Source organism: Malaclemys terrapin, chromosome 6, assembly GCF_027887155.1.
Source record: "Malaclemys terrapin pileata isolate rMalTer1 chromosome 6, rMalTer1.hap1, whole genome shotgun sequence".
In the NCBI taxonomy this organism is placed as follows: domain Eukaryota; kingdom Metazoa; phylum Chordata; order Testudines; family Emydidae; genus Malaclemys; species Malaclemys terrapin.
Genome location: NC_071510.1, coordinates 8,170,823 through 8,197,402, shown reverse-complemented (window position 1 = coordinate 8,197,402; position 26,580 = coordinate 8,170,823). Strand labels below are relative to the sequence as shown.

General features: G+C 47.6%; 1 protein-coding gene across 2 annotated transcripts in view; it reads right to left on the bottom strand.

The window, feature by feature from the left end:
• The window catches only part of DGKQ (diacylglycerol kinase theta), a 137,717-nt gene that overhangs the window by 110,374 nt on the left and 763 nt on the right, over positions 1-26,580 (bottom strand). The gene's annotated exons all lie outside the window — the stretch shown is intronic.

The following is a 26,580-nucleotide window of genomic DNA, read 5'->3' as shown; positions in this document are numbered from 1 at the left end:
GTCTGCACCGGGGAAATTGAGCAGAGCAAAATTAAAAGAAATAGAAGATTATTAACTTTACATCTCAGATCAAGTCATATTTCCCCAACATTCAACACATCTCAGCTCAACTCGACTGGGTAAGAAACCTATTCATTTTGTCAGATGTTAACAGCAGTAACCTCTCTGCCAGTCAGCAAGAACATCTTCTTGAGCTATCTTCAGACCGTAGTCTGCAAATGAAGTTTAATGCCTCCGCACCAGTGGTTCTCAACCTATTTACCATTGTGGGCTGCATCCAATACTACCTGTATGGCCCTGAGGATGTCACATGGGCCGTAGGTGGCTTGCAGGTTGAAAACCACTGTTCCACACTAACCCAGTTCTGGTGTTTAGTACAAAAAGACTACACTGGCCTTGGGAGCCATGCTTTGAATGTTCTGTTACCTTTTGGGTCAACGTATCTTTGTGAAGTCTCGTCTTCTGCTACAACTGCCATCAAGACAGAGTAGGAACAGAATCAATGTGGAGAAAAACTTAATTGTTACTGTCACTTCACCACTCACACGTGAACAACAGGCTCAAGTATCACACTGAAATATGAGTATGATATTTATATTCCAATTGGTTTATTTTATAATTCTATGGTAAAAATGAGAAAGTCAGCAATTTTTCAGTACTACTGTGCTCTGGCACTTTTGTATTTTTATGTCTGATTTTTTAAGCAAGTAGTTTTCAAGTGAGGTGAAACTTGGGGGTACACAAGACAAATCAGACTCCTGAAAGGGGTATGGTAGTCTGGGAAGGTTGAGAACCACTGGACTAGATGACCCTTGTGGTCCCTTCTAACTGGATGTTTCTATGATTCTATGAAACAAAAAGAGAAATTACAGCAATTGGACTGGGTGCCAATTGAGGGGAATATCGTTCAACATGTAGCTGCCGCAGAATACTTAGTAACCGAAGGGAATCTAAAAGGACAAACATCTGTAGATGGATTCAGTAAAATAACAGAGAAATCTAGCAAAGTTCCTGAGCAAACAAACTTCCATGCTGTTGTGCAAGGTGACACCAACAGACTATCGACAACAGATAATCTCGTTCTTTAATCAGCGGAAAGTATGACAGAGTGAAACGCATGCACCAGGAACAGGGAGACAGAGCAGCAGCTAGTTCAATCAAAAGAAAGCAACAAAAAGGTTGATTCTCACATTTTTGCTAACCGTGTTTGACTTAGGTTGTCCCCCACCCAGCCCCATCCTAGCATGCTCCCGCGGTTCAGATGTTTCACTGTGATGAGCAGATGATCTGGTACAAAACACTGAATGTGTCATATGTTAATTTTACAGCTCAGTGGGTTTTACAACTTTATTTCTTGAGCTGTTGGCTTCTTTCTACTCTAGGATTTTCTCTTCCTGTGGGAACTGGCTTTGGAGCACCGAGGATAATGATAATTGGAACCTAACTGCTTTGATGAGAAGCTGGGGACCAGATCAGCTAGGACCGGCTAAACAGGTAGATTTTCTTAAAACATGAGAGGGCCAACAGATGGCCTTATATGGGCTGGAGCTTTCAGGCTAATGGATGAGGGGATGTTTATGGATAACTTCACCAAGTAATGTTTTCTTTCCACTGGGTGCATGGGGGATTAACTTTTACATTTGTCATACAGCTCTGATCTCTTTATATTGTACTAGCCTTGCCAACACACAGTTACATTCAGCTATTTCAGAGCAGTGACCTTAGGATCAGAGTATTGTGAATAAGCATTCAAAGGAAGGTTGGACTCAACTGTAGGACCTGTCAGCGTACCTTATTTTCTAGCTCGAAAGCAAATGCAAAGGTTGACATGCAGAGGAATGACACTTTGCAGGAGAGACTTCGCATAAGGATGCATCCATTAGAATTAGATTTCTATGCAAAGCTTGTTTGATGGGCAAGTACATCTTTGAAGTTAAAGAGGAGAGAGTCCTGCAGATCAAATCCATTGTTCCCAAGCTTACAGAAGTTCTAATTCTCCACAAAGAAGGATAAAGCAAATGTTCTGGATAAAACAAAAGACTAATTCCAGGAACCTCACTGGGCTTCCTTCGGCCTGACAATGGGGACTAGCCTCGAGGTTTCTCTACCTAAACTGCGTTTTTAGCAACTATTTGGGCTGTCCCAAGGAGCGTTCTCTTCCCACCCATAGTATCCCCTCCACTGCCCCTTGACTTCGGTCTCTTGGGATTTTATAATCCTGAGGAGTCTCTTAGGCCTTCGGCGCTGTCAATTTTCCAGCTTAGGGAAGTATCTCCACATTTGATTTCAGGCTTTTGCCACCAGTCTGCAACTGTCCCTTTAAAAATGTTCCGACAAGGTCAGCCACCATTGTTTTAGGAAGTGTTTTCGGGTGAGTGCCAGCAGCTTCCGCAGAAATTAGGCCTTCATTAAATAAAAGCAAAAAACAATCTAAAGTCACTAGCTCTGACGACTGTGAATACGTAATAGGAACTGAACGTAACCTCATGCAGAGTTGTCTTCCTAAGTCCACAGATAGCGTCAGCGCCTCTGCTTCTGCTCAGAGCTTTCCCAAGCTGCAGCAGAGAGAAAATTGACCAGTCTCATCACCTCTTACTGTTGCTGTTCAGAACCCTGAGGACACCCAACGGCGCTAAGTTTCTGTGCTAAGTTACATTTTTCAGCTGCTCGGGAAAGCCCAGAGCAGCACAAAAGGCTGTCACTGATGCTATTCATTGGTGGGAATAATCTAAGAGAGGGGGGCTGGGGAAGGGAGAGCGCAAGGGAAACATTCCCCTTCCAGCGGCCAGAAAACAGAGCCACAGTTGAGTAGTGGAGATGCACAGCTCTATCACTGCAGCCACATACCTGAGGGGATGTCAAAGTACCGGAGATGCCACCAGCAGCCAGGGAGCTCTTGAACAGGTTTGGGAGGCAGAAAAAGTGCTCCTTGTCCCCAGGGAATAGTTTGGGGTTTACCCAGATACACAAAAAGCACATTCATAAAATACTCATATTCTACAAACTCCTTTCCCCCTTGGCGTTTTCCTATCCTGCTCCCTAATGCACTAATGTGGAGCTTCACGTTTAAAATGGAAGGCTGTACAAGCACCACCATGGTCTTTCAAAAATCCACCTACTGTCTCTTGGAAGGTCGGACTCACATTATTGCAAACTTCTCAACAGTGTATGCAACAGAAAGCAATACGTTTAACGGTTATACATCTACATAGTTGTCAATGAGAAGGAATTGTTGTTTCCCTTTCAGACATGTTGCTAGAAAAAATACAGCAGGAAATCAAATGATATTGAACTGACAGTCAAGCAAGTGCAACAACGTCCTTGAACAGTGATTCATAAAAGCGGAATTCAGTTACAGTAAGCTGGCTTGACTTGTAAAAGCCTCAAAAAGGCCACAGGGCATGTTGAGAATCTCCATTTCTATTATGATTTAGGATTTACTCATTTCAAGATACGAAAAATAAATTTCTCTTGCTTTGATGTTTTCCATGATGCAAGCCCAGGACAGACAAATGGATGAGTCATCTGTCAGTCAGCCCAGTTGTACCAAATCCAGATCAGGTTTTTCACGTCTCGCTCCTCCTCACAACTTGCAGGAAAGAGTCCCCAGTTAAGAGCCTCCAGAGCTAGAGAAAATATAGGGCGAGGCTACGCTAGGCTTACTAGCTAGGTCCATACGAAGCCTGCATATTACAGGAAACAATTAGCCACTTATGAGCAGCTCCTTTTGCCATGGTGTAACTGACATCAGTTTGGCCAAATGGACCTGACTGGCAGTGACCATACTCAGGGAGGGAAAGAGGAACAAATAGCCAAGCTGATGAAATCCAACTTGAAGCCACATCAGCTGATGCCTTCAAATCCATCCAGTAGTGTCCTGATTCTCTGAACCGAGTGCCAGGGGGCAGCCAACAGAGTCAGGCCTCCCCATGCTACACCCATGACGTAGCCACTGACCATGTCAAGCGTCCTTGAAGTTTCTTGACATGGGAGGCCTGAAAGCGAGTAGGAGAGTTAAATGTAGATGCCGACCAAGCAGGAAAGGCAAACGTTCTTTCTATTTTCAGGCCTTTCAATGAGCAAAAACAGATCTGAACAAGGACCTGACCACCTCTGAGAGCAGGCTAGACCCGGAGTTTGAGGGGCACGGGGTTAGAGTGAAGGATGAGATCCTTTCCTTCCCAAAGGAATAGCTAAAGGGGGTCCACAAACCAGGTCCCTCTAGGCCAGCCTAGGGTTTTGATCATCAGAAGGCACTGATCTCTTTTTCCACTTTCTTCAGATCCCATCTGCAATATGGAGAAAGCATCCTGCACCCAAGCCTTGGGGGCAGGTGTCTGCTGAAGTGCCTGGAGACTAGGGAGTTGCAGCCAAACACAGAGGCTAACAAAGGGAAGGCCAGGAGCAGGCAGCTAATTGATTGAAAATCTTTCAGCGGCGGGACCCTGCCTCCAAAAAGAGACCCTTCCAATTCATGATTTAGACTAGGGCTACATACATGTAGACCCTTGACCGACCCAGGATTTTTCTCTGTGCAGCAGAAGAGTGCATTGGATTCCCTCTGGAGGGAAATGCTGTGAGTTCTGCAGTGATCTGTCGCATCTGATCAGGATGTGGCTGTGGGAGGAGATCTCTAGCAACCTGAGAACCAACCTGATAGCCCTGAGCTCTCTGATGCCGAAGGGGAGCTTCCATGCTCGAGGAGACCATTCCTTGGCCCAGCTGAGATTAACCGTGAGCCTCCAATCTACAGAGGCTTGCATTAGTCTGTGTTGATGTAGAGGTGGGAGACCTTCCCCCCCCCCCCCCAAAAAATCCTCCCTGTCATGTGAAATCAGTCCAGCTGCTGGGTGAGGAGAGCCAGCTAAATGCTTGACATCCTCTTCCATGGAGGCAAGGTAACAGAGATCGGAATGGTCGAGGACCCAGCCCAAGGGACAGAGTCCTGGCACAAGGCCAGGCCTCCCAGCAAGGTTCTACACAAGTGGATGGATGCTGAACCCCTGGACCGGAAGAGATTAATCAGAGGCTTGTTGGGGGGCAGGTGGAGAGAATGGCTTATCTGGCATGTTTAAAACCACTCGCAGATCAAACAAAATCTGAAGGAAGACGCATCTCTTTTCACAATTTACCACCACGCCAAAACCATGGAGCATCATCGGCGTTCTAGAGCACCTGAGTCCAGCCCAGCCCATCAACATCCAGGTAAAGAATTAGGCAGACACCTAATGTGACTACTGCAACAACCCACAGCCACAGGGCCGAGCAGGAGCGCTGAGCTAGAAATGCAGCTGTCCCGTAGAAATTCGAATGAATCTCTGATGGGCTTAAAACATAGGGGGATGGGAAGACAAGTGTCCTACAAATCAATGGATACTAACAGTTTCACAGATCTATGTCCACAAGAAATGAATGAAAACACCATTGTTAAATTTCCTTATCTGTCAAACTGAATCAGTCATTTTAAATCTAGCATCAGTCTCTGCTCTCCTCAGCTTTTGAGGACTACAAAGTACCTGGGATATACTGTGTCGCCCTCCAATTTTTGGAAATTAGACATATGGCCCCTTTCTAGTGAAAAAGTCCACTAGCCTTCTGAGGCCCCTAGGGAAGCAGGGTGAAAGAGAACTGGTGAGAAGGAACTCCGACATATCCACCCATGTACAATAGAAATCTCCAAGGACTCTGAAGTAATCCTGCTCCAGGAGGTTCAAGGAACACCAGTGTCTTGATGTTCCTGGAGGTCCAATTCTGTCCCACTGGCTCCCAATGGGATGAAATGGAACATGGTCTCCCACCCCTGCTCAGGACAGCTGTGGCATTTCAGTGGGAGGCCATTGGGGCTACAAGACCGGCTGAAGAAACCTGCTTCTAAAGATTGCAAAGCAGACATACATGAGACGCAATCTTTGGTCTTTTTCCCCAGCTTTTACTAGGCAGAAACTTCCTTTGTTGGCCTCTGTGGTGGCCAAGAGCTCCAAGAATAACTCAAAGAAGGATGGATTGCATTTTAATAGAGAAGAACTGGCTGCAACTCTTTCCGGTAAAGCAGAGGAACAACTTCTGCAGACTAAGAGGAGGAAAAATGCAGACAAAAATCCTGCCTTCAGCTGCCTGACAGCTGAGGACTCAGCCCATTCAGTCCATCAGGGAGATAGTGCTGCAGAAGACTGTTCTGTGGTCTGTGTTTACATATCCAATTTACATATTTACGTTCTAATTATTTAACATAAAACGTGTAGTATTCCTATGACAGGGTTCTGTTGTTGCCCACAACAGCTTTTGCATTCTACTGAAAACAACAGAATTCCCGATGAAAAGGAATGCATTGTGTCAATTGCCTACTATTGTTCCTCGGTTGAATCACAATTATTTTTGCCAAAACAAAGAACTATAGGCTTCAGCATTCAAAACAGCCTCATTTGACAAGTACTATACAATCTCCAGCCCAACGATCAATTACAAAAAACACTGGTTTTTAAATAATTTGACATTTGCCGCGGGCATTTCCACAACACTGTACGCTACAAAGTGAACGTAGCTCTTTCATTTTTCAGTTTGTATCCCCCATGTTCACTGTCTGGTCCCCAACCTCATTCACCGCACACTATCCAATCTGCCATGCTGTTGGAAAGAAACGGTATGTGATCATAAAAAACCTATCCACACGGGCAAAGAGTTAAGTCTGTTCAGACAATCAGACTTTCGTGTGTTTCAAAGAATATCGAGGATGCCAAGTGAATATAATTTTTTATCCTGAACTTTTTTTTAAAAAAAGAAAAATGAAGAAAAATCCCACGGCAAGGAAACCTATTATAAGCAGGCCACTTTGTACTGCACACGCATCACTGTGTGAGGCAATTAACAAATTCTGCAGAATGAAGCAGGGCTTGCCCGTAGCACAGTGCACACGCCTGCACTCCGTGGCATTCTGCGGTCAGGCGGACAACCACCGTGGGTCTAGGAGAAATCAAGGGTTTGTTCACAGCTCTGTGACTTTGAGCAAGTCCGTACCACCGATCCCCTGTCTGTAAAATGGAAATGATATTTAAGCCTCATGGGGGGGTGGGTCACAAAACAAGATCTGTGAAGTGCACAGAATTAGTAAAGCCACTTGCAGCAGAAGGTAGGAACATAATTTAGGACCTATTTCCCACAGGCTATGGTGGAGGAGAATGCTGCAACGGGAGCAATCAACCTCCTTTGGATGAGATCCAGAATCTCCCATAATATTCCAAAAGCGTGTCCAGTTTAGAGCCATCCTGAAATTTAAAGCATCTTAACCTAGCTCTGCACGCATATGCAGTTCATCCTCAGGTATGTACGTCTTACACTTAGCACAAAGGTCTACTGCACACGTGCGGTAATGTAATTTTAGTATACAAATAAGTGAATACAAAGCCATTTCTTGAGGAATGAAGCTGTCTCAACTTTCTAACCTCAATCATTTCAAAAAGAGTAACACTTTCTATATACTGGAGAGAAGTATTTTCCGTCACTCTGCTCTCACTCAAAAACAGGTGAACACGATGCATCCAAAAAATTAAGTGTGAGTGGAAAGAGGGGGCAGAATGGAAACTGTTTAACCTTAACCACAGCAGTGGCTACCATGCAACCACTGTAATGTTATGGCTTTACAAGAAATACATTTATCAGCATTTTAACATATGCTGAATTATTTCTTAATCACCCAACGTATAGACCATTTCTATATTTAGAAACTTTAGAACTTTTTTGCAAGACATTAACTAGTATGTCACACCACTCAACTACACGACTCTATGTTCTTTTGTTTCATAAAGGCATAGATGAAAGGTTGCCATAGCAACCTTTACTTTTAGCTTTTGAGGTGTTCAGTTCCTAAATTGGAACCACGGAACATCAAACGTGTGCAAACATTCATGGATGTCTAGGACCCTACCAAATTCATGGCCATGAAAAACACATCACGGACCATGAAATCTGGTCTCCCACCACGAAATCTGGTCTTTTGTGTGCTTTTACCCTATCCTATACAGATTTCACAGGGGATACCAGCGTTTCTCAGACTGGGGATTCTGACCCCAAAGGAAGTTGCAGGCGGGGTCTCAAGGTTACTTTAGGGGGCCGCAGTATTGTCACCCTTACTTCTGTGCTGTTACTTTCAGAGCTGGGCAGCTGGAGAGTGGCAACTGCTGACTTAGGGCCCGCCCAGCTCTGCAGGCAGCAGTGCAGAAGTAAGGGTAGCAATACCATACCAGGCCATCCTTACTTCTCTGCTGCTGCTGGCGGCGACATTGCGTTTCTTCTGCCTTTACACAGTATTCAAGATGTGGGCGTACCATGGATTTATACAGAGAGAATATATTTTCTGTCTTATTAGCTATCCCATTCCTAAGGATTCCCAACATTCTGTTCGCTTTTTTGACTGCCGCTGCACATTGAGTGGATGTTTTCAGAGAACTCTCCACAATGACTCCAAGATCTTTCTTGAGTGATAACAGCTAATTTAGACCCCATCATTTTATATGTACACAGTAACTCCTCATTTAAGGTTGTCCCACTTAACGTTGTTTCAATGTTACGTCCCTGCTCAATCAGGTAACATGCTCGTTTAAAGTTGTGCAATGCTCCCTTATAACGTCGTTTGGCTGCCTGCTTGTAAGATTTTGTGGAAGAGCAGCGACTTTTCAAGGGAGCATTGCACAAGTTCCGCTTCTCCGCCTCCTCCCCCTCCCTCCCAGCGCTTCCCCCCAGTGCTCAGGACTTTCTAGGAGGGAGGGGCAGGAGTGGGGAAGTGCCGTGTCTCCACTCCTCCCCCTCCCTCCCAGAAAATCCTAAGCACCGCTAAACAGCTGTTTGGCGGCACTTACGACTTTGGGAGTGGGGGGAGATGTGGTGTGCTCCGGAGAGGAGGTGAACTGGGGGGTGGGAAGAGGTGGGCCTGTTCTCCAGGGAAGCTGCCGCTGCTGCAAAGGTGCTCCCTAGCGTCCTTGCCTGCAGCGGGCTGTGCCTGTGTGGGGTAAGCCAGGGGCACTTCCCAACCACAGTATATAATGCCTTTTGTCTGCCCCAAAAAAATTTCCTTGGAACCTAACCCCCCCCCCCCTTGACATTAAATCTTATGGGACAATTGGATGCGTTTAACACTTAAAGTTGCATTTTTCAGGAACATAACTACAACGTTATGTGAGGAATTACTGTAGTTGGGATTGTTTGTTTTCCAATGTGTATTACTTTGCATTTATCAACACTGAATTTCATCTACCATTTTGTTGCCCAGTCACTCAGTTTTGTGAGATCCTTTTGTAGCTCTTCGCAGTCTGCTTCGGACTTAACTATCTTGAGTAGTTTTGTATCGTCTGCAAATTTTGCCACCTCACTGTTTACCTCTTTTTCCAGATCATTTATGAATATGTTGAATAGGACTGGGCCCAGAACAGATCCCTAGGGGACACCACTATTTACCTCTCTCCATTCTGAGAATGGACCATTTCTACCTACCCTTTGTTTTCTATCTTTTAACCAGTTACCAGTCCATGAGAGAACCTTCCCTCTTATCCCCTGACTGCTTACTTTGCTTAAGAGCCTTTGGTGAAGGACCTTGTCAAAGTCTTTCTGAAAATCTAAGTACACTAGATTAATAAGACTTAAGCACCCGCTTAACTGTAATTATGGAACATCCCATTCAAGTCAATGAGACTATTCACAGTGAATGAAGCCAAGGATGTACATAAGCCTTTGCAGGAATGCAGCCTAAGTCTTCAAAGGCAATACTCTTCTGCTATGAGTACACCAGCTTCTCCAACTCTGATAGCTCAGTATATAAACTGATCAAATCTGAGTGCCAGCTCAAGCCAATTACAGGTCATTTTTAAGGAGAGTCTACATCTAAAATTACGGTTCTAGAGGACCAGGTTGATGGGGCAGTAGAAATGCAAGCTCTCATGCATGAGGTGGCTGCCAGGAACAGAAAACAGTTTTAGGGGAAGAGGGTTAATAACAAAGTATCAGTTATTAAAATATTTGTATTATACAAAAAGCCAGAGCTGGCTGAAAACGAGATTGAGAGAGAAGACTTTGGGACTGCCCCAGAGGAAAATATATTCAGAATCAAAATTACATTTGTGAGAAAGACTCAAGGCGAGAGAAATGTTTCGGTTATCTTTCTAGACCTGAAATCCTATTTTTCAAGAAAAGAAAATATTTGCTCCTATCTTACCAAAAAAAAAAAAAAAAAAAAGCTTTTAATGAAAAATACAGGAAATCTTCCATTTTGTATCCAACAAAGCTCGAGGCATTTGCTAATACAGGAGCAATTTTGGAGTAAAAAGGAGAGAGAGAGAGAGAGAGAAACAGAATGACAGAGGACAAAGGCAGCAAGGACACCAAGATACTTGAATGTACTGAAGGGTATTTTTAATCTTATGCTCCTGCCTAGTTTTGCAAAAGGAACAAGATTTCACTGGGGAGGTTTTATAGGATAAGCTACTCTGGGGAATTTGAGGCACAGGCTAACTCCCTTTCATCACCATTAGCAAGAGAGACTACAGTTATATAAGTTAATGGCACAGAAACCAGAGCAGGAATTATTTAATTTGTTTTTATGCCCATGGGAAAGCTCTCTCCACAAATCCTTACAAACATAAGGGGATGAGTGCTACATTTTAGCGGGAAGTTTTATTTCTGAATCTCTTGAAAACTACCACTTCAGTTAAATACATTAGGACCTAATATAATGTCCCCCACCTTACCCCACCACCATGACAAAAACACTAAGCAATCCACTTCTTCTTGGCTTATCTGCATTTCTCTACCTCCCTAGATCTTTATTTTGATCATTCTCTCAGCCTGTCCCTGTCCATCTGCATTTAACCACACAGTAGGGTTCATGCAACTACCCACTATTGTGGTAAATTCTGAACGCCTCACACAATCTACAATAAATAAGCACTACAGGGATGCGTTAAATGAAGATGTGGTGGCTTTAAGTCAAAGTTCTCAATTTTTGTGGCTTTAAACATTAAACAAAAGTTATTTTTATACTGCAAGTGGTGTGTTTGACATTAACTAAAACCATACAAGTGTTATTTAGAAAGGAACAAACAAGATGACTAATATCAGCATAAAGGGCATTTATAATGCTGAACATAAATACAAATGGATCACTCTCATACCAAGCTCCAACAGAGAGGAATTCTTTCACTCTAGTCAAGGAAGAAGAACTAGAAGCAAAACTACAAGGAGATTATGATCTAGTGAGCGTCACTGTAATTTAGTGGGGTTATTTTCATAACTGCAATGTTAACAGAGAGTGACATCATTTATAAAGGAGAGAGAAAGGGGTAGTGCTGCATAGAAAACCATTTGCAGTACATTACAATTCAGCTTTGTATAGTGTAGTAGTACCCAAAGGTGTTTCCACACACAACTCCACCTCAACATACAATCTAAAAAGACAAGAGACAAAAGACGGGGCAAAGGAAGACAATATAAAAACAAAGTGATCAAGGAAGTGACACCATACATTATTTTCTAGCTTGTTTCAGGGTTTCTATATACAGTATTTAAGCTAAACATCCTCCCCCTTCCCTCTGCATAACTGAGGTTATTCAGGAAATACAGGTCAATTGACAAGTAGATAATTCAGTGATATAATTTCCTGTAGGAGTTGTAAAAGAAGTGGGTTTGCAGGAGGGAGGGCAGTGTCTTTGAGAACCAACTCAGGAAGGCCATGTCATGAGTAGAGGACAACATGAAAGACCATAGTGTGGTGAAGGAGACAAAATTGAGACTGACACAAGCTCACAGAAGCAGCAAGGGACAGAGTTATGTAAGGCTCGCCATGGTCACATAGGGAAAATTTCAGGGTAAGGGATGAGAAAGAAAGAAGCTGCTCTAAAATGGAATGACTCCAGAGATAATTTCAGAAGAGAATCTGGATTTCTGAGTGCATAGATAGAGCCCTGCAGATTCGTGGATATCCGCTTTATATCCATGAATGAGGATATCCGTGAGCCATTTTTGAAGATCAGAGGCAGATACAAATTTGGCTTTACGTGTGGAGATGGCTGGAGCAATAAATGAAGACATTATGGATGGCTGATCATTTTAAGATGGAATAACCAAAAAGAGCAGGAGAATTAAAAAGGGTGAACATGGGGGTAATGTTGTCCAAAAACTGACCAGTGGGAAAACAAGATAACCGTCTATGTCTAAGGATAAGGAATTAAGCACAAAAGTAGAACCTCCATAGGCATATCTGCTACATAGTACCAGGACTAGAGAAGAACATTAACAAAAAGGCCCTGAATCAACTGTTGAGAACTCTAAATAACAAGACACTCTACTCAGATTGCATTTGCTGCTGGGTAACTGATGCAACCAACATGCAAAAAAGATTCCTACTTTCTGTAATAGTTGTCAATAGGGAATCATCACTGAACTGGTGCATTTCTTGTGGGGTTCCACAAGGATCTGTATTATACCCAACGCTATTCAACATCTTCATCTATGATCTGGAAGTAAATATAAAATCACTGCTGCTAACATTTGAAAATGAAAATCACACAAAAATTGGCCAAGTAGTAAATAACGATGAGGATAGGCAATCAAACAGAACAATCTGGATTGGTTGGTATCCTGGGCCCTTTCAAACAAAATGTGCTTTAATACAGCCAGATGTCAGGTCAAACGTCTACGAACACGGAATGCAGGCCATGCCTACAGAATGGGGGACTGCCCTCTGCAAAGCAGCAACTCCTGTGTGCTTTTCAGAGTCACCGTGCACAAGCACTGAACAGGAGATCCCAAAGCCATGCTGTGGCTAGTCCTTGGATGAATGAACGGGGGAACAGTGAGTAGAACTAGGGGGGCGATTTCACTTATGGGTACAGCGTTAAAGAAAGAGATACTAAAACGCGGAAGACAGTTCTGAACAGCGGGTTAAAAACTCGACCTATTTAGCTTTTCAAAACGATTGAGAGGTGACTTGATTTCAGTGTATAAGGACCTTCACAGGGAAAATATACTGGACACTAAAGGTCTCTAATGTAGCAGAGAAAGGCAAAACCAGAACCAATGGCTGCACAGTGAAGCCAGGCAAGCTGAAATCAGAAATAATTTTTAACAGTGAGGGTGATTAACCATGGGAACGAACACCCCAGGGAAGTGGTGGATTCTCCATCTCTTGATGTCTTCAAATCAAGACTGGGTGCCCTTCTGGAAGAGATGCTTGAGCCAAATATAGGTTACTGGGCTCAACACAAGGGTAACTGGGAAAAATTTAAGGGCCTGTGATAGGGATGTTGTGACGAACTGGGCCTGTTCTCACTGTGGTCTGTGAATGCTGACAGGGGAGTGTGGCTGGGATAGTCTGCATTGGAGGATGGGAGACTGCCCGAGGGCGCATACCTGAGTGTGTAACATGAGAACCCAGGAAGGGGTTGAAGGCCAGGTGACTCCTTAGCCCGGCAAACTGAACAAAGGCTGTGGGAGGTCAGGTGGCTGAAGGCAGAGTGGGGGAAGCAGGCTGGAGAGATGGCGGGGAGGCAGAGATGGCTCTGACCTCCCAAGGGGGGCTGGGCTGGGATGCCCTGGGACCCCAAGATGGACCTAACTGAGGGGGTCCCTGTTGTCTGTGCCTGCAAGACCTGTCTTGGACTGTATTCCTGTCATCCAAATAAACCTTCTGCTTTACTGGCTGGCTGAGAGTTGCAGTGAATCGCAGGAAGCCAGGGGTGCAGGGCCCTGACTCCCCCACACTCCGCAACAACTGGTGGCAGTGGCGGGATCTACTGCACCCCGTGGACGGCGCTTCCTGCAGTAAGTGACTGGGGAGCAGTAAAACGAAGGGGGATTGACGGGGACCAGGCGTGCTGAAGAGTGAGAGAGAGACGGTTATTACCCCTGGGAGTGTGTGACCAGCGAGAAGGACTTTTGCAGTAACAGGGTCCCCTGGGGGGATCGCAGCGAGTGGTCCCAGGGGCGGAGGAGTCTGCAGCTCGACCCTGGCAGAGAGGTGGTGACCTCGAGAAGGGCTGGCACACTAGGGGGCCCCCTGGGAACTGTGGGGAGCTGTGAGCACACAGGCCGGTGAGTGGCCAGCAGGAAGATGTATGCCAAGCGGCTTAAGAGCGACCTGGTGGAGCTGTGCAAGCAGAGGGGGCTGTGCATTGGGAGGCTCACCAAAGAACAGCTCATTGCCCGGCTGGAGGCGGAAGATCGCGCGAATGAACTGATCCCTGTGTCTCAGGGAAGCAGCCTGGCAAATGCAGCGCAGGCACCAGTGTCTGTCCCAGCTGGGAGTGGTCAGCCGGCTGCTGAGGGCTTCCCGAGACCCCTCCTTCCTATGCCTAGGGGAAGGGTGGGGAGGAGCCCAGCAAATACCGAAGGCGCCGTGACCCCCCCGGCCAGCAGGGGACCCTCCCGGCGAAGCCCGCCGGCCAGCAGAGGATCCTCCCGGCGACGTTCGGCATCCATGGAGCGGAATTGGCTGGAATGGGAGAAAGAGCTAAAACTGAGAGAGCTGGAGGATCGTGAACAACAGAGACAGCATGAACAGGAGGAGAAAGAGAGACAGCATCAGCGTGAACGGGAGGAGAAAGAGAGACAGCATCAGCGTGAAGAGAGACAGAGACAGCATGAACTGGAACTGGCGAGACTGAAGGGCAGCGAACCCCCGGCTGCGGTGAGTGAGGGGGGACCCAGGACTGCACGGAGCTTTGATAAGTGCATCCTGGCCCCACACAAGGAGGGGGAGGACATGGATGGCTTCCTGGAGGCCTTTGAGACGGCCTGCGAGCTGCACCGGGTTGATCCCGCGGACAGACTCCAGGTCCTTACCCCCTTACTGGACCCCAAAGCCATGGCATTGTACCGCCAACTGGAAGAGGCAGAGAAAGGGGACTACGAACTTTTCAAAAAGGCCCTGCTACGTGAGTTTGGGCTGACTCCTGAGATGTACCGGGAAAGGTTCCGGAGTCAAGATAAAACCCCTGAGATCTCATATCTGCAACTCGCCGCCCGCATGGAAAGATACGCCAGCAAGTGGGCTGGTGGGGCCCAGACGAAGGAGGACCTGATTAAACTGCTGGTACTGGAGCAACTGTATGAGCGGTGCCCATCCGACCTGAGGCTGTGGTTGGTGGACAGAAAGCCAGAGAACCCGTGACACGCAGGGCAGCTGGCTGATGAGTTTGTAAAGAGCCGGTCAGGGGGTGGCAGGGAGGAGCCCCAAAGGAACAGGCCCGCCGCGATGCAGAGAGAGAGTCACCCTGGGACCTCCCAAAGGGGGAATATGGGGAATCCCCTCCCACGGGGAATGCCCAGCATCAGGGACAACCGACCGGCTCGAGGGGACCCATGGGACATGAGCTGCTATTACTGTGGCCGAAGAGGCCACGTTCGGGCCCAGTGCCCCAAGCTCAAGGACAGACTGAGCAGACCGAACCCGCACCGGGTTAACTTGGTAGAGGCCCAGACGGACGAGGGGCAGGCTTCTCACGCAAGAGGGGCTGGCAGCTTATCAACTGCTCAAGAGAGAGAAGGGCCCCAGGCCAGCTTCTCTGGGGGGCCAGATGCTCCGGATTCAAAGTTCTCCGTTTACAGGGTTGGCGCGGGGCTGTCCCTGCGGAGCGAGTGCCTTGTTCCCCTGGAGGTGGATGGGAAGAAAGTTTATGGATACTGGGACACGGGCGCAGAGGTGACACTGGCCCGGCCCGAGGTGGTGGCCCCAGATCGGGTGGTGCCCAACACCTTCCTGACCCTGACCGGGGTGGGCGGGACCCCATTCAAGGTTCCCGTAGCGAGGGTACACCTGAAATGGGGGGCCAAGGAGGGCCCCAAGGACGTGGGAGTGCACCACCATTTGCCCACTGAGGTGTTGATGGGGGGGGACCTGGAGAACTGGCCAAGCAACCCCCAAAAGGCACTGGTTGTGACCCGCAATCAGAGCCAGCGAGGGGCACTGCGCCCTGGCCTTGGGGGGGGTGCCTTGCCTGAGGCGCAGGACCCTAACCTGGTGGGGAGGGAACGCCCAGGGACACGGCTCAGGGAGGCTGCAGCGTCAGACCCAGCGGGCGAGAAAGAGCAGGTGGCCATCCCTGTCCCAGCTGCTGAGTTCCAGGCCGAGTTACAGAGAGATCCCTCCTTGCGGAAGATAAGGGACCTGGCCGACCTCAATGCGGTACAGACCATGGGACGAGGTGGCCGGAAAAGGTTCCTGTGGGAGAAGGGGTTCCTGTACCGAGAATGGGCTCCCCCAGGGAAAATGGAGTCAGGGGGGATCAGGAGGCAGCTGGTGGTACCCCAGAAGTATCGCCGCCAGCTGCTGTGCCGGGCCCATGACATTCCCCTCTCAGGGCACCAGGGAACCTGGCGTACCCAGCAGAGGCTGCTACGGAGCTTTTACTGGCCTGGGGTCTTTGTTACTGTCCGACAGTACTGCGGATCCTGTGACCCCTGTCAGAGGGGGAGGAAGGCCTGGGACAAGGGGAAAACAGCTTTAGGACCCTTGCCCAGCATAAAGGAGCCTTTCCGGAGGGTGGCCAAGGTTAAAAGGGCGGCTCTAAACCAAGAGAGCCCAAAGCACAGACCTCCAGACTGGAGCGCTGGGAGAAGACCACAGCCCAGTTGGAGCCCCAGAGGTATGGGGGTGGGGAAAGGGCACAGGCCGCATAAACCTTCCCACATGCGAACTGCGAGTGCCTTCAAGCACCCCCGACCTAAGGGGGGGCGTGAAACTGAAGGGGCCTGGTGTAATTCTCACCAAGGAATGGGAGGGATGCGGGGGCATCCATGGGAACGGGGGTAGGTTCGAACTTCCCCGGGTCACTGGCTAAAGTGACACTGCTCAGTTCGGTCTCGAAGGGGGGAGATGTGAGACTAGATGATCTAACAGTCCCTTCTGGCCTTCAACTCCATGAACAGCAGACTGACCCGGAAAGTAGATATGATCCGAGAAGGAGCCATCATTAATCTACTTCTTAACGACAGAAACTGAAAGCCTGATTCAATTGCCATTGCAGACAACGAGACACTTTCTACTGAGCACAAGGCCAGTTGGATTATGCCCTGAAAGAGAATGACCAGGGCAATGAGAATCTGCGAGAAGTTACATGGAGAAGTCAGCAAGTTAGGGAATGAGATCACAAAATGCAGCAAGCACCACCATGGTGTTTGATTTCAGGAAGGTAAACGCTGGGGAGTTAAGAAATCTGGAACACTGTCCTTCATTCAAAAAGCAACAGAGGGTCCTGTGGCACCTTTGAAACTAACAGAAGTATTGGGAGCATAAGCTTTCGTGGGTAAGAACCTCACTTCTTCAGATGCAAGAGAGTCCTTCATTCAGTTCTTACTCAAACCGAATGGCCACTCAAGTCTATGGAGTGTTTGTCAGAGTGAGCACTGCAGGATTTGGCTTGCAGTAAGGGAGAGATATAAAATCCGGAGTGAGCAGCGTCCCATTTTGTTGGTCTTTAATCTTTTTTCACAAACTGGTTTGTAGAGGTGATAACTCAGAAAAAGGTGGTTTTATAAGAATACAAAATGTAACATTTTGAACGACCCGCTGCGCAAATGACCTCTATAGCAAGTTACTTTCTGCACTCTTGGAGCTGCTTGACTTGTATTTGGGGGAAAGAATCCAACAACTTTTAGTGTATCCTCCAATTACAATCGCTCCTTTCTTTCTGTTTGCAAAATTCTTCTCCTTTCCTTTGCATTGTTCAGTGCGACAATTACAGTTCTCGCTCAATTATTACTAGATTGGGGGGGGGGGGGCAGGTAATGGAAAGAAAGGTCGAAATTCCCATCAGGATAAATTGGATCTTTCTTCAGACCTAGGCCCAAGAAATATGGAATTATGTCTTTCGCAATGTCAGTCGGTAGCTCCAAGTATTTTCCCCCAAGATCTCCCACGACAGGTATTTTTATATCTGACAGGAGTTCCAATTAGTTTCATGAGTCTACTCATTAAAGTTCCAATCTCCATTGTTTTACCCCCCTCCTGTAGTGACTGCTACTCCATTGTGTTGCAAGCTATATTTCTGTTTTTCCCACTTTATTATACATACCCAATTTATGGTTCCTATCTTTGAATCCAATGCGTGGAACTTTGGGTCCAGCAGGTTTGAATGGCTTCCATCTTAGAGGTGGAAACCTCTAAGATGGAAGCATTCCCGTGTAGGGTTTTAGCTGCTGAAATGGGTCTAGAAAATTCTAGCTGCCTGTGGGATGGAAGCAGCTGGCTTCAAAAAAGTAATCTCTCAGATTTTACTTTGGTTTTGCCCATTTGTAGCTTTTATTTTTAGTTTAAACATGGACCAGAAATGTGCCAAAGCTTGCCAGCCACAGAGAAAATGTCTAGTGCTCTGTAATTGTCAATGTTAAACCTTCCTTTCTGGAGCTCTCTCAGCACATTTGCTTTTCTCACAACTAAGCTATGCCCCCACTTGGGGAATTTCAAGTGCTTGTCCCCAGGAGGAAATTAGCTAGGGATCTGAAGTCTGATCCAAGACATCTTCGCTTTTTTCCTTTCTCCTAGCACCACCTCTGCATTACTGAGGAAACAAACACCCTGTTCGTCTAGCTCCCAGCTCTAAACCAAACCCAAGACTCAGAGCAACCACACACCCTTCTTGTGTGGGTTCCAGTTACACACAGACGTTGGGAAGTAGTCAGACTCCAACCAAAAGATGCATGGAATGTGCGTCTCTGGGTTGCTATAGAGATGCTGTGTAGACATCTCAAAATTCAAGTGTAGTAACAGAACACACACGACAGACAGATGTACCATCAGATCAGAACCACAAAAGATTCTCAAGGAAAAGCCTTTTTACAGCTGTGTTACTTAGCTTTGTTTATGTTACAAATTTCTACTTTCAATCCAAAGTTTACATCTTATTTTGGAAGAATCTCATGGTTTCAGACAACGTCAAGGCAGATCAAAAGACAAACAAGCACTACAGGAGATGTGCTTCTATGAAATTTTCTGAGAGTCATTTTGGGTGATCTACTTAGAATACAAAGCCTGAATGCACGAAAGTTAGACTAATTTCTACAGTATCATTTCACTTGCAGTAGCTGCTGTCCAAATAAAATGAATGCAGTATTTGTCCAAAAAAGCACACAGATTTTAACCATCTACATTCATACACTGTAAGCTATCACTAAAAAGTTTAGTGAAACACTTATGCACCCAAAAATACAACCATTAAATTACATTTAATTTTAAGCCAATGTCTTTTCCACCCCTCTAAAGCTCGTTTATCATATTCCTTAATCTAAAAAAAATAAAAATAAAAATAAAAATCGAATTTGGTTAAAATAAAAAATTGAACTAAAGTTCGTATTACAGAGATTTGCAGCAATGGAAGTATCCGAGATCCACACAAACGTATCGCTTCTCTACCTCTAAATGTTGATTATTTCCAAGCCAATAAAAGAGGCTTTAATGCTATTATGAAGAGAAGCACTGCAGAGAAAAATATTTTGGGTAGGAAGAAATCATCAAAAACTCCTAACTATAAAATATAAACAATAATGAGTAAATATTTAATTGGTTGTACTTTGCATTGTTGATGAGAAATGCATATACTGCAATTCTGACCCTGTTCATTACATACGGAAGACTTTACATATTAAGAAAGATTCTTGACTTTTTTTTTTAAAAGGGACAAAATGAAAAAAATACTAGACATGACTTAAACTACCTCTCCCCCGCCCCACCTCTGATAAGGTATAACTCTCACTCAATACAGTCAACAAAGGAGTTTGTCATAAAAATCAATGACTGTCCAGGCTTTGGTGGGCCAATAAGTCCTGTACGTAAGGGTCTGAATATTATTTGTCTGCTTGGCTGAGGTAAAAACAACCACAGAGACAACCTCCCTTAGCTGCAAAAGTTGCAAATTCAGTGAGAACTCCAGTGGACAATGTATGTGGAGCATGTGATTTTGAAAGAGTTATACTTGTCACATCATTAAATTTCAACCCCTAGCCCTTTAGACTATAAAGATGCTCCCAACACAAAATGTTGAAGAACTGTGTTCGGATTTATAAAAGGAAAAGTGTATTCTTTTTAAATACTCAAACACACCACCACTAATTTTGCTCAAACTTAAAAAAAAACATTACTTTTGAACAGAAACCAAGTATACAGAACTTCATCACAGAGGGTGAAAGTTTCAGAAAATTGTGAGCAGCTGAAAACGGGGAGTTAGAAAAGAAACCACTACACAACCTCACACATTATAAACTCATTAAAGTTAGGAAACAGCTTCTGATTTTTAAGCTTATACATATTTCTGAAAGGTGTCTAAATAACAAAAAGGATCAGCTGGATTGTAGCCGGCCTCTACGCCCACTTTATCTCCTCATAGAAAAGAGGTAACTGCGTCTACCTAATCTTTCATTTGGCTAGGAATATACTGAATTCATTTAACCACAAATTCATCCAATGATGGTTTTTTATACACACACTCACTCACTATCAGGCTGATTGTCCTGAAGTTTGCAATTTTATCCTCACTGGGTTTGTTTGGGTTAAGTTGATCAAAAGCTGAGTTGATCAAATTCCTTCTCCATGCATCAGCAAAAGCAAAAAAAATGTATTAAGTAGAGGATTACTGAGCACTAGTCACCTAAGAACATTCAAGAAATTTCACCAGTAATCATTGAGTAATTTGACAATTTTTTGTGTTATGTGACTAGCTAGAGAGCTGTAACTATATTCGTCAAATACCAGTGAAACACATCTAATAATCAACAGAGGGTCCTGTGGCACCTTTAAGACTAACAGAAGTATTGGGACCATAAGCTTTCGTGGGTAAGAACCTCACTTCTTGCATCTGAAGAAGTGAGGTTCTTACCCACGAAAGCTTATGCTCCCAATACTTCTGTTAGTCTTAAAGGTGCCACAGGACCCTCTGTTGCTTTTTACAGGTAACACGGCTACCCCTCTGATACTTGACATCTAATAATATATCTGATACTTATTTTTCTTATTATTTGCTCAGTAATAAATTATTTGGAAAAACTCTAATAGAAAATAGATAAAGTTATTGTTAAATACACTGCGTATGAACAACAAACTACTATTTTATTCTTTTAAAGTGAAGGCATGTGGGATATGACAGCACACTTTTTTTCCCCTTGACTAGCAGAGGCAAGGTCTTCAGACTGCTGTGTGTCAAGTGCAACTTTCAAATCCTGTTGGACTTCTTTTTTTTTTTTTTTTTAAGCAAAAGATTAAATAATACACACCTCTTAAGGGCACAACGTAGGACACTCCTATATGCCATAGGTCAATTACACAATGGTATTGATAAATACTATTCAGGATTTCTAACCTGCCAGACTTCACAGATGACCAGAATACCAGATTATTAGTGCAGTTTTCAAATTAGAGCATAGTACAGTAAGTATACTTCCGCACATGTGTATCAAATCTTTGAGCAGTAGTTCACTTTCCAGCCTCCACAACAGGTTCTCTCACTCTTTTTTTTTTTTTTTCAGTGCAGAATGAAATCAACAATATGGACTAAAGTCTTCCTGTTCTTCTCACACATTGACACATCAAAGCCGTTTGAAACTCAGAAGTGCAAAACAGGCAGCTGAACATTTTCATAATTCCAAGAGAAAGACTGATTGAAGATGATTATCTTCCTTTTTTTTTAAGCTATCTAGCAAAACCTTCCAGTACAAGGCAGTGTAAATAAATCAAGTTCTAGAAAAGTTAAAGTCTTCTCCTTGGTTGTAAAAATGAAGTAATAAACTTGCTTTCTTATCATTCTATTTTCCTGACAAAATACAACCTTTTCTGTACTTCAGTGTTATTTCTAACTCAAAGTATGTTTTTTAAATAAAAGTTTTCATCATATAGAAGTGCACAACTTTAAGACAACAATTTCCATTCTCACAAGACTGTCCCTCACCAGGTAAAAACAGAGGCTTCTGCTGAATTCAGCCTGCTCCTTCTTTCACCCCAGAGCATGCAGTAAACCATGCTAGCTGTCATAAATACTAAGGCTACACAATTGTTATCCAAGGCCTGCTTTATTGTGTGAGAACCTACATTTTTGTTTAGAGTTTCACAAGTTAAAAGAAAGACACTCAAAGCGCAGAGCTCAATATCTCAAAAACGAAGCCCAGAGCCCCCCTGATGTGCCATCTTTCAAATGCAGAGATTCAGCTCACAAGGGTATGAGACTACCTGTCAGTTACTTCTCCCACACAAACACAATATAACAACCCAAAGCTTGGTTTCTAAGTTCTCTTTATCTTAATGTGTGTGGGGGGGAGGGTCGGGTCCTAGAAGCCTTCTTAGCTGATTTTACAGACCAATATTACAATAGCTACTAGCTTTGGGAAGAAAAAACGATAGAAGATAAAACTGCAAGGCTGCCATTAACAGACAGAAGATATTTTTTGTAAGTAGATGGAACAGAGAAGAGCATCCCCTTTTTTTTTTTAAAATGATGCACGTCTTTGTAGTATATTGCATTAAAACAAGCTGGGTTTTATGTCCTTTTCTGCCTTCCATCTATGAAGGGCTATCTTATCAACGTTGGTCTTTTTTTTTTTAAGCCACACAAGTTCTATATACATTTATCTGCACATTAGATGCACCTGTATGGTTCCTTAAAAGTTGCCCACACAGTGCCACAACATTTGGGAACCTTTTCTGGAGAGCCATACATCCATGCTTAGCAAAAGGCAAATGCTGAACACCACCCCCCAAATTACAAGATTGCTCAACTATATCAGATTTCGGAGCACATCATTCATTGCAGACAGAAAGTGACCCTTCTCCCTTAGCAATCGACACACTCATTGTTACTGAACATGGATATGAGCAAGGCTGAATCATGACAATGTTGCTATAGCATTTAACAGGGTAGAACTCACAATTTTTAAGGTCAGGACAATCATGTCCTCTAACCACCTGCAGGGCACAGGCCACAGAATTTCACAGGGATCTTTCCTTCCCACCCCCACCCATCAAGCTTGTAACTTCTGGTTGAGCCCAAGCATACACAGAGCAGGCACTCTGGGAAAATCAATCCAGTTGGGGCGCTCAGACATTTTAAAGGCTAGACACCTGAATCTTACCAAGTTAGAACTGACACAAGAAGTCACCAAAAAAGCAAGGATTTCAAATAACTTGTAGAGACACTCAGCCCCAAATCAGGTGTATAAAGAGGCACCCTCTTGGAAGAGATGCTCCGAGACATGAACACACCCCAGAGAACGAGTGTGAGAAACGGAGCAGACCCCAGTTTGAAACAGACAGGCTGAAGCCCTGGGAAGGGTGTGAGGGAGCAGCCCTCTGCCCTCACGAGACACTCACAGATGAGGACTCAGGACAAGCGGGCGAAGAGGAGGGCTCCACCAACAATGCGAGACACGCACACACAACCAGGCTGGGGAAAACTCTTACCCTGGTACTGGTAGCCCTCCAGCCCTGGGGAAGGTCGGTAGCCTCAGGCAGAGGTATGGTGGTGCCTGGGGGAGGGGTCTTTTACCCTGGCACTGGCAGCTTACCAAGCCTAGGTAGAGTATATAGGGGTAACCCCAGGCAGGGAAGGTGTATAGGAGGTGATCTGGGCACAGGGGCTGCCAGCCCCGGGCAAGGTGTGTAGGGGTACTCCTGGCAGGGGGTAGCCCCAGGGTAGGGCACACAGGGGATGTCCCAGGGAAGGTGTGTAGGAGTAGACCTGGGCAGGGGGTGTCCTGGGGAAGGGTCTCTTACCCTCACACTGGTAGCCTCCCGGGCAGGAGGTGGCCCCAGGGCAGTGTGCACAGGAGTGTCCCAGGCAGGGGTCTCTTACCCTCACACTGGTAGCCTGCCAGCCCTGGGCATGGTGTTCAGGGGTTGCCCCGACAAGGGGTGCCCCAGGGAAGGTGGATAGGAGAACCCACCGGCGCACAGGGTTGCCCCAGCAGGGGGTGTCCCGGGGCAGGTGGATAGGGGAACCGGCCAGCAGGGCTGCCTAGAGGAAGGGCGCATACGGGGTAACCCCAGCATGGGCTGTCCCAGGGAAGGCGCAAGGGGGGGATAGCCCAGGGGAAGGTGGGTGGGGGTAGCCCCGGGCATGTTCCCTTACCCTCGCACTGCTAGCCCGCCAGCCCCAGGCAGGGTGTATAGCAGTACTCGCCAGCAGGGGGCGCATGGGGGGGTATCTTGGGGAAGGTGTGTAGGGGTAGCCCTGTGCAGAGTGTATGGCAGTACCCGCCGGCAGGAAGCGTCCCGAGGAGGGCACATGGGGGGTGTTCTGGGGAAGGTTGATAGGGGAACCCACAGGGCTGGCTTTACCATGAGGCAAACTGAGGTGGCCGCCTCAGGTGCCGGACTGTGGGGGGGCGCCACTAGGACTCAGAATTTAAACCTTTCAAAGTTTTGGCCTCAGGTGCCAAAAGTTGTGGGCCGGCCCTGGGAACCTGCCGGCAGAGGGTGCCCAGGGGAAGGCGCGTGGGGGGCTTCCCAGGTAGGGCGCACGGGGATAGATTCATAGATTCTAGGACTGGAAGGGACCTCGAGAGGTCATCGAGTCCAGTCCCCTGCCCGCATGGCAGGACCAAATACTGTCTAGACCATCCCTGATAGATATTTATCTAACCTACTCTTAAATATCTCCAGAGATGGAGATTCCACAACCTCCCTAGGCAATTTATTCCAGTGTTTAACCACCCTGACAGTTAGGAACTTTTTCCTAATGTCCAACCTAGACCTCCCTTGCTGCAGTTTAAACCCATTGTTTCTGGTTCTATCCTTAGAGGCTAAGGTGAACAAGTTTTCTCCCTCCTCCTTATGACACCCTTTTAAATACCTGAAAATTTCCCAGAGGAAGGTGGATAGAGGTACCTGCCGCCAGGGGGTGCCCAGGGGTAGCCCCCCAGGGAAGGTGGATAGGAGTAGCCGTCAGCAAGGGGTGCCCAGGGAAAGGCACACAGGGGATAGCCCCAGGGAAAGGTGAATAGAGGTACCCGCCGCCAGTGGGGGCCCAGGAGAAAGTGGCTAGGGGTACCCCAGGCACAGTCCCTTACCCTCACTCTGATAGCCCACCAGCCCTGGGCAGGGAGTAGAGGTAGCCCCGGCAGGAGGTGCCGTGGGGTAGCCCCAGGGGAAGTCGCAGGGGGGAGCCCGGGCAGGGGGGTAGTCCAGGCGGGGATAGCCCCGGAACAGAGCGCAGGGGAGTAGCCCGGGGAAGGGGGTGCCCCGTGGGAAGGCGCAGGGGGGTAGCCTGGGCAGGAAGCAGCGGGGTAGCCCGAGCAGGGGGGGTAGCCCCAGGGGAAGGCGCATGGGGGTAGCCTGGGCAGGGAGTGTCCCGGGGCAGCCCGAGCGGGAGGGTAGCCAAAGGGGAAGGTGCAGGGGGGTAGCCCAGGCAGGGGTAGCCCCAGGACAGGGCGCAGGGAGGTAGTCTGGGTAGGGGGTGCCCTGTGGGAAGGCGCAGGGGGTAGCCCCAGGGGAAGGGGTAGCCTCGTGGGAAGGTGCAGGGGGGTAGCCCGGGGGAGGGGAGAGCCCCGTGGGAAGGCGCAGGGGGGGAGCCCGGGCAGGGGGTGCCCTGTGGGAAGGCGCAGGGGGGGAGCCCGGGCAGGGGGGTAGTCCAGGCGGGGATAGCCCCGGGGGAAGGCGCAGGGGGGTAGTCCAGGCGGGGATAGCCCCGGGGGAAGGCACAGGGGGGTAGTCCAGGCGGGGATAGCCCCGGGGGAAGGCACAGGGGGGTAGTCCAGGCGGGGATAGCCCCGGGGGAAGGCACAGGGGGGTAGTCCAGGTGGGGGGGTAGTCCAGGCGGGGATAGCCCCTGGGAAGGCGCAGGGGGGTAGTCCACGCAGGGGGGTAGTCCAGGCAGGGATAGCCCCGTGGGAAGGCGCAGGGGGGTAGTCCAGGCGGGGGGGTAGCCCCAGGGGAAGGCGCAGGGGGGTAGCTCGGGGTAGGGGGTAGTACAGGCGGGGATAGCCCCGTGGGAAGGCGCAGGGGGGTAGCCCCGTGGGAAGGGGGGTAGTCCAGGTGGGGGTAGCCCCGGGGGAAGGTGCAGGAGGATAGTCCAGGCGGGGATAGCCCCGGGGGAAGGCGCAGGGGGGTAGTCCAGGCGGGGATAGCCCCGGGGGAAGGCGCAGGGGGGTAGTCCAGGTGGGGGGGTAGTCCAGGCGGGGATAGCCCCTGGGAAGGCGCAGGGGGGTAGTCCACGCAGGGGGGTAGTCCAGGCAGGGATAGCCCCGTGGGAAGGCGCAGGGGGGTAGTCCAGGCGGGGGGGTAGCCCCAGGGGAAGGCGCAGGGGGGTAGCTCGGGGTAGGGGGTAGTACAGGCGGGGATAGCCCCGTGGGAAGGCGCAGGGGGGTAGCCCCGTGGGAAGGGGGGTAGTCCAGGTGGGGGTAGCCCCGTGGGAAGGCGCAGGGGGGTAGCCCCGGTGGAGGGGATAGTCCAGGCGGGTGGTAGCTCTGGGACAGGGCGCAGGGGGGCAGCCCCGGGGGAAGGGGTAGCCCCGTGGGAAGGCGCAGGGGGATAGTCCAGGCGGGGGTAGTCCCGGGACAGGGCACAGGGGGGTAGCCCCGGGGGAGAGGATAGCCCCATGGGAAGGCGCAGGGGGGTAGTCCAGG